The following is an 8,950-nucleotide window of genomic DNA, read 5'->3' on the forward strand; positions in this document are numbered from 1 at the left end:
TGACAACGGCCCTATGCAGTTGATAGTATTATCGTACCAATTTTACAGGTGGGGATACTGAACCCCAGGGAGGTTAAGTCATGACAGAGCCAGAATTCCAGCCCAGCAAGAGGGCTGCAGAGCCCAGGCTCTCAGCAACTTTGTCATCTACTGCCATCACACCAGCTACCTCCCGGTCTCCCCACTAGACTGTGACATTCTTGAGGCAGGGACTGTGTTTCTCATAGCTTTAGCTTCCTGTGCCTGATCCATATTTGTTGCTTAATAAATACCCGTGAATGAGAGGATGATTCACTGAATAAACTCCATAATATGTAATATTCAAGAACTGAGAGTCTGCAGATTGTGAATTTGGGAAATAAAATCTGTGGTGCCCTCAATGCCTGATGACCAAATGAGGCTAGAAATGCTTGTCAAGGGATCTAATCACCAGCATAAACTTCCCTTAAAATTCTGGAAAATGCTTCGCAAAGTAAAAATCGTACAAATGAAGATAGATTTCACCCAGGAGAAAGGATTTATGTGTTTGACAATTATGTTAATCAGTTTTATCCTGGTAAAACGTCCATCTCTAATTCTTAATTTTTTAAGAAGGTAAAATTAAAACAAAACAGCTTTAAATCTTTTTCTCTAACAATACAGTTGTCTTTGGTATCCACAGGGGATTGGTTCCAGGACCCCCTCAGATACAAAATCCTCAGACGCTCAAGTCCCTTATATAATATGGCTTAACATTTGCTTATAACCTGTGCACATCATCCCTTATACTTTAAATCATATTTAGATTACTTATAATACCTAATATAATGTAAATGGCTGTAAATACAATGTAATGCTATATAAATAGTTGCCTGCAGTTCAGGAAAATTCAAGTTTTGCTTTTTAGAGCTTTCAGGAATTTTTTTTGGAGTCTTTTTCATCTGTGGTTGGTTGAAATCTATAGATTTGGAACCTGTGGATACAGAGGGCTGACTATACTTGCTTCCTAAGAAATGCTGGACAACTTCCCTATCATTTTGACATTATTTTCCAATCTTCAAAATCATTCAACTGAATAGTTATTAACTAAAATACATTACAAGACTTGAAAGTTGGAAACTTAATCAAACAAAAGTTATTACTTTAATTACAACAAACTGTTCTAACTGTTCATTTCATAAAAGTACAAAATCACTTAACAGTACAGGTTCAATGACTTAAAAAATATAAGTATCTTTAAGGTGGGTTTATTTAGCTGGTGTCAGAGAAATGATTAGTAACCATTTTAAGAGCTACATTTAATTTGTACTTCAAATTCATGCTAGTACACAGCTCAGAGCATAAAACATGCATGTGTGCTAATTAGATTAAATGACTATTTGAGATTTTCTGGTAAAAATTTTGTACCCTAGTTAAAGATAAGTATTTGGAGGGTAATGGTAGCTTTTAGGAAGCCCTTATCAAAAGACTGTACCCCCACTAAGCAACTTCTGCCATTATTTAAGCCATCTTTTTTTTTTTTTTTTTTTTCTGCACCACGTGGCTTGTGGGATCTTAATTCCCAGGCCCCTGGCAATGGAAGCACAGAGTCCTAACCACTGGATGGCCAGGGAATTCCCAAGCCATCTTTATCTCTGATTAACTCCAGAGGGTTTGTCAATTGACGAAAAGAAGATCAGAAGTGAATTTTCATTGGTGAAATAATTGGTGCTCAGGATATGGAGATTGGCTTAAAGGAGTGGTGCCCTAGACCTCACCTAGTATCCTGTGTTCAGCCACTTTAGGGAGAGTCTGACCCCTGATCTCAGATTAACTGAATTCCACTGCTAGAAAATGGTCACATTTTCCTGGAGTGACCATTTCCGGAAAAATACTTTCAGAATATATGAAAGGACTGAGAGCAGAGTCTTTGCCTTCCCACAGAGGAAGCCAATGCTGGTTTGCTGACAAATATTTGCACATGTAGCAGAATTCAGTCTGAGACCCACTTTTATTGTGAAGCATTACCTGGTAGTGAGGACGTGGCAAGACCTGGAGTTCTGATCCATTTCCAACTTCTCTCATCAACCAAAGGTAACCAAATATTTGTCAATGACAGATTGGTCCGTTCACAGCAGTTCTACAAACACAGAAACTTTAGATTAATGGCTAAGAATGATTGCAAAGAGTATTTGGTAACAAAACATTCGGCCCAAGTGTATCAGGGGTGAAGAATTCATAGTGGGATGCAGTGCTCTTGTGTAATCATTTGCACAAGTCTCAGATGTTATTAATTATTAACCTGATGAATCATTGGGAAAGCATGGGTCACTTGCACTGCAGGCATTTCAAAGGGCTGCCTCCTTCCTGAAGTTGACAGTAGACTCATTGGTTCTTGTTTAGAGTTGCCAAGGCATATGCTTATCTCCAAGTCATAATAACATTCAAGCATCTGCTCTGCGTCCTCATTTCTCACCTAGAGGCTATCAGAATGCTACCAGTTGTGTAGGATTTCAGAGGAAGTCGTTCAGAGAGGCTGCCTTTGAAATTTGTCCTTATCATTTTGCCTGCACACACAGAACAAACTCCTGAAAGACAACTAAAACACTGAGCTCTTTTTCCAACACTTAATGTTTTACTTGACTGATTTTATAGACACCTTTTATTAAGCTTGCCTTTTTTTCCATCTCAGCCAATTTGCTCCAATGAAGCATGTTGCTTCTCTTATAGGGAACACCCATAAGACATTTTTCTCTAACTAGAGAAAATGAGATTATCGTTTTACCATAGAACTTTTTAAAGTTTTCAAATCATATCTTTTACATGAATATTTCACAGAAAAATAACAATTCTGTACATAAAATTCTACTTCTGGGCAAAGTGTACAACCTTTAGTCAGACCTCAAAATAAAATTGGGGTAACATTTGACAATTTGCAAAGTCTCTACACATGTGATTTTATTTCTCATCAAAACCACATGATGCTGGGGAGAGGGATAAATCAGGAGTTTGGGATTAACATATACACACTACGATATATAAAATAATCAACAAGGACCTACTGTATGGCACAGGAAACTATACTCAATATCTTGTAATAACCTAAATTGGAAAATAATTTGAAAAAGAACATAAATATATATGCATAACTGAATCACTCTGCTGTACACCTGAAACACAACGTTGTAAATCAACTATACTCCAATATAAGATAAAAATTAACAAACAAAAAAATAAACCCACATGAGGCAGCATTTCCTTCCTGCTGCTTCCAGGATGGCGATGATGCCCCCGTTGCCGTGCATTTCCTGGGGCCAGTGGTTTGGGAGCCCAGGCCGGTCAGGGGTCTTGCCCCGGGGCTGTGGAAAGCCCACTTGGGCGCCCAGGGGTTGCTGGCGGTGCAGAAGCCTCGGGGTCTGTTCAAGGAATTCTCCCCAGGGAGAGGAACGAAGACAGAGCTCCCCAGCTCTTTGACCGCGGCCTGGCAAGCAGTTTTCCCCAAGCCATCCACAGCGGCTTCAACCCCACGGCGGACAGGCTTCCTGTGGGACACCTGCTGGCGCTTTGGGGCCTCACTTCCGGTGAGCGCGCTACCACGTGACCACGCTGGTGGGAGAAGCCGAGGCGCTCCCGCGAGACCAAAGCTACAGCGCCGCAGAGCACTAGGCGCTGGAGGCGGAGCCTGTGTGAAGAGAGGCAGGCGCTTGCTCCAAGGGCTCGAGGCTCATCACCAGCGGCTGTTCACTCACGGGCAGACCTGGGGCAGCTTCATGGTGCTGCACAACCCCGCCTGGTACCGGAAGCAGCACCTGGTGGACTTCCTAGCAGCAATGGTCGGCCACTTCTGCGTGGGCACACGGCTGAACCTCAAGAGCCTGGAAGGCAGGAGTTTGGCCGAGTTGTAATACCAGGTGCTCCAGGCCTCTGATTTCTACTACGTGTTCCATCGTTATGGATGCCGGGTACAGCTGGGTGGTTCTGATCAACCAGACAATATCGTGTCTGAATCTGAGTTCATCCACAAGTTGACTGGAGAAGATGTATTATATTTGGAATCTCTGTTCCTCTAATTACAGCTGGAGCAAAACTGGAAAAGTCTGCTGGTAATGTTGTTTTGCTTATGGTATCGACTTTTTGTCAGGCAGCAAGATGATTGGGTAGAAAGGTCCCTGAAGCTCTTCACTTTTCTGCCCCTTGCAGAGATTGACCACATGTCAAAGAGCCAGAAAAGCGGGGTCCTCAGAAACGACTTGCTGCATAAGTCACAAAGCTTGTTGAGGAACAAGAAGAGCTGGACTCTGCTAAAAGGTGCACACAAGCCCTTTAGCAGCATAGATGCACTGGAGGTCATGTGCGATCAAGGGTTATAAGAGTTGTTGAAAGAAGCTTCATTTCTGAATTAGTTCTTGACCCTGGAACAAGCGTCCTAGATTTACTGCAAAGTAGATGCCATTCCAGATGGTCCCTGAGGGTATCAGATGATCACAGAAGCCAGAGTCAGTATAAATCACAGACAAGTAACAAATCCTGAGAGTGTGTTCGTTGTCGGACCACATATTCTTAAGAATGGCCTTTCGTTACGTAAAATAGGAAAAAGGAATTTCTACATGATAAAATGGCTTCAGCTATGATGAAAAACCCTTCTGATGGTTCAAACTTATTCATCATTCATTCCCAAGACATACGAACTTATACCTTCGCTTTTGCAAATCCAAAACAGAGAATGGAGTATACTCTCGGCCTCAAAGTGTGAGTAATTTCATTATTTATATAGGTTGGTTATGTTTGTGTAGTAGTGGGCTATTTTATTTCCTGATCCATAAACATTAAGGACTACCATAGAAAAGCATGATTTCCAGGATTAATCTCTTTTAATAATTATATTTCATGAAAAACTAAATGCTGTCTTTCCTATCCTGTCCTTGCTCTTTTGGAGATGAGTAAGAACACTGAAAAAGAGGTACTATAAGGACTTGTGGATACTTTTATATCAGGTTTGTATCTCACTGGATTTTTTTGTTGTTTGGGAAGCAAATACAGTTCTCCGTAAAAAAGGAGAAAGTTAGAGGAAGCCATAGTTGGCATTAGAAATTGCAGTAGAAATAGTTTCTTTTTAAAAATACTTATTTATTTATTTATTTATTGGCTGTGTTGGGTCTTCCTTGCTGCAGGCGGGCTTTCTCTATTTGCAGCGAGCGGGGGCTACTCTTGGTTGCGGTGCACGGGCCTCTCATTGTGGTGGCTTCTCTTGTTGCGGAGCATGGGCCCTAGGCGCGCCAACTTCAGTAGTCGTGGCACGTGGGCTCAGTAATTGTGGCTCGCGGGCTCTAGAGCGCGGGCTCAGTAGCTGTGGCGCACGGGCTTAGTTGCTCCGTGGCATGTGGGATCTTCCCGGACCAGGGCTCGAACCCATTTCCCCTGCATTGGCAGGCGGATTCTTAACCACTGCGCCACGAGGGAAGTCCCCAAAATAGTTTCTTTTCAAGGAAAACAAAAATCAGTACTTGACTTTTCAGAAAGTTTCTAATCAATTTTCCAGGCCCTTGCCTGTGTTTCCATATAATTAAATTTACTCATAGCCTTTTTTTTTCACTCAGTAAAAAGGTAGCAATGTCTTAAAACTGATTTAAAAGTTGATAAATGTACAAGTTTCAACTTCTGTCCCCAATCAGATTGCAACTTGAGATGAACCAAAAAGTTAAGTAACCAACAAAATGAAATAGAGGCAAATATTATACTAAATATCCAACCATATGAGAATACCAGAAGATATTCCAGTAAGGGAAGTTTTCAGGTCAAATTTAAAGGATTTGGAATCAAGACAGTTCAGTTAAGCTCTGCCTTCATCAGGCAAGTTGATTCTCCAGAATTATTTCCAACATCTGAAAAATCAAAGTATTAACACCCTTATTTTCTCTGAGGATCAAGTAAAACACAAACATACACACAAAATAGTCTACAATCAGATTTGTTCTAGAAAAATCTTACAGGCAGTAAAGCATGGCTTTAACAGTTCAAATTCTAGGCATTTACTACCTGTGTTACTTGGAGCAAGTCATTTATCTTCATATACAAAAATGGAGATGTAATAATACTTCAGTCAATTACAAAAATCTAAAAGGAAAAAAGTCATAAGACTTTCATACAGTATAAGCTGTATTACTATGTTCCAAAGTAGATTTATATGTTAAAAAGCTATAGCTTATCTAAACTTCCTTCTGGGAGTAAAGTTAGGAAGAATTCATTTACTGACAAACTTTAATGTCACTTCATAGCAGCAACTTTATTTATGTAGTAAGAACATACAGGTATCCGTTAGAAATGTCAGAGATCATCTCTACACTTCAAAACTTCACTCAGCATAAGGGCCAACAAAAGGAGGTTTTCAGCTGTTGAAAGTCATCTGTGTTATTTCCAGTTTGGGGTGTATTATGAGTAAATCTATACATTCTTGTTCATTTTTCAATGTGAACAAGTATCTTCATTTTTCTAGGATAAAATATATAGGAGTTGAATTGCTCAGTTATATGATAGTTGTATGTTTAGTTATTTAACAAACTACCAAACTTTTCTAAAGTGGCCACATCATTTTTTATTTTTACCGATAACGTATGAGTGACCCAATTTCTCTACGTCATCACCAGGATTTGATATTATCATTATTTTTTATTTTAACCCCACTCATAGGTATGCAGTGATATCTCTTTGTGGCTTTACTTTAATTTTCCAAGGAACATTGATGTTGGACATCTTTTATGTGCTTATTTGCCACCCGTATGTCTTCCTTCATGAAACATCTTCCCATGTCATTGGCCCATGTCCTAACTGCTTTGTATGTTGAATTCTGTGAATTCTCTATGTGATCTAGACACTAGTTCCTTATCAGATATGTGGATTGCAAATATTTTTACTCACCTGTAGCTTGTCTTTTCATCTTCTTAAAGTGTCTTTCACAGAGCAAAGGGTTTAATTTTGGTGAAGTCTAATTTATCAATTTTTTCTTCTGTTGACTTTCTTAAGACTAAGAACTCTAATCTACAGCTAGATCCCCAAGATTTCTCCTCCTAGGTTTACTTTTCTAAAATCCTTGTAGTTTTACTTTCTACATTTAAGTTTGTGATCCATTTTCAGTTAATTTTCTTATAAAATAAGAGAATTAGGTCAAAGTTTTGTTTTTGTTTTTTGCATGTGGAAGTCCAAATGCTTTTGCACCATTTGTTGAAAAGGCTATGTTCCCTGAGTCTGGGAGCCTCTGTGCTTTATCTCAATTTATTTAGTACATCGTTATCAAGATGTGTCCTCAGGTAATCACTTCTTTGCTTCACACCATTTTAGCTTATGAAGGTTTCATAGGAACGCTCTACTTTCAGAGAACGGGAAACCTGTCAATAACATTCCTAAAACGACAGAAGTATTAAAATGGAGAACAGATTAGTGGTTGCCAGGTGTTAAGGAGGATGGAAGGCAGTAGGGAATGGGTGTGGCTACAGGAGACGGCAACATTAATGCCAATGTCATGGTTGAAATATTGTACTATAGTTTTGCAATGTTACCACTAATGGAAAAGTGGGTTTGGAGTACATGGAATCTCTCTGCTTTATTTCTTGTACCTGTATGTGGATCTATAATTACCTTAAAACCAGAGTTTAATTTAAAAATCATATATAATGGGAACATGTGTATATGTATAACTGATTCACTTTGTTGTAAAGGAGAAACTAACACACTATTGTAAAACAGTTATACTCAAATAAAGATGTTAAAAAAAATCATATATAACTATATTTCCTTGAGAATCAGACGTGATCGTGTCTGTGCAAGCTCTTTATGACATATATATATATACATATGTATAGATGTGTGTGTATATATATAACTTATTATCAAAGTAGCATCAATATTAAGTGTTTCTTTACAGGCATATGAATGTGATATTTCGTCAATGTATTGCACTCAGTGCATTTTCAAGCATTTAACTTTCAGGTTCTTGAGTGTATGTGAAATGAGAAATAGTTAATGAGTATGCAGGTCAGATTCTAATGATAATTAGAGGTAGATAACCTCACTCCTGAGTTTGCACGCACATGTCTCTTTAGCGCTTGAGGATGCTGCTGCCAACAGTGTAATTAACAACCAATGATATACCAGTGATCCTGGGGAACTGATTCAACTTCTCTGAATGTTATTTCCAATACATGAAAAAATATTTCTCCTGCTTAGATAGGGATAATGTAACATAATGAATCAATGGATATAAAAGTGCCTTATGAAGTATATGTTCACATAGTTTATGGTTTATTTATTATAGTATGATTACAACAGGGAATTGATTTGGGGGATTCTGATCTACAGTATTTCTGGAGATTAATATTCTAGGTGTGAGGCTGATGCTTTTAAATATAGCGTGTTTTAAGTGCAGTACCTATGTGTCCTCCCCTTGAGTATGAGAGAGCAGGGCATGTTCTGACCCACAGAGCTCAGTGAAAATAACACTGAGTGGTTTCCAAGGCTAGGTCCTAAAAGACCATCCAGCTTCCACCTTGTTTGCTGGAACACTTGCTGCTGGAATTCTGAGCTGCCGTGTGGGAAATCTGACCATCCTAAGGTCACCAATGGTGATAAGGCCTTTTGGAGAAATCACTTGGAGAGGCCCTAGTACTACACCGAGAGAGATCCGGTGAGCCCCAGCCATCCATATCATCTCAGCTCAGGCACCAGACATGCAAGGGAACAAGTCTTAGGTAATCCCAGGCCTCATCTGCTCAAGTCAACCCCAGCCATTTGAGTCTCCCCAGCCAAGTTTCCAGGCAGAACAGTGCAGACAAGCCACATTGGCTATTCCCTGTCCAAATTCCTGAGCCACAAAGTTCAAAAGCAGAATAACATGGTCATTGATATATCACGAAATTCTGGAGTGGTGCATTATACAGTAATAAATAATCAGAACAGTTTGTTAATCAGTTTCCACAAAACCTTGCATAATCCCCATTTT

General features: G+C 39.4%; 1 pseudogene; it reads left to right on the plus strand.

Annotated features, from left to right (window-relative positions):
- Positions 1 to 3,234: 3,234 nt before the first annotated feature.
- LOC131764141 (tyrosine--tRNA ligase, mitochondrial pseudogene) lies at positions 3,235 to 4,589 on the plus strand (annotated as a pseudogene).
- The last annotated feature ends 4,361 nt before the right edge of the window (positions 4,590 to 8,950 follow it).

The sequence above is a fragment of the Kogia breviceps genome, chromosome 10 (assembly GCF_026419965.1).
Source record: "Kogia breviceps isolate mKogBre1 chromosome 10, mKogBre1 haplotype 1, whole genome shotgun sequence".
NCBI classification, from domain to species: domain Eukaryota; kingdom Metazoa; phylum Chordata; class Mammalia; order Artiodactyla; family Physeteridae; genus Kogia; species Kogia breviceps.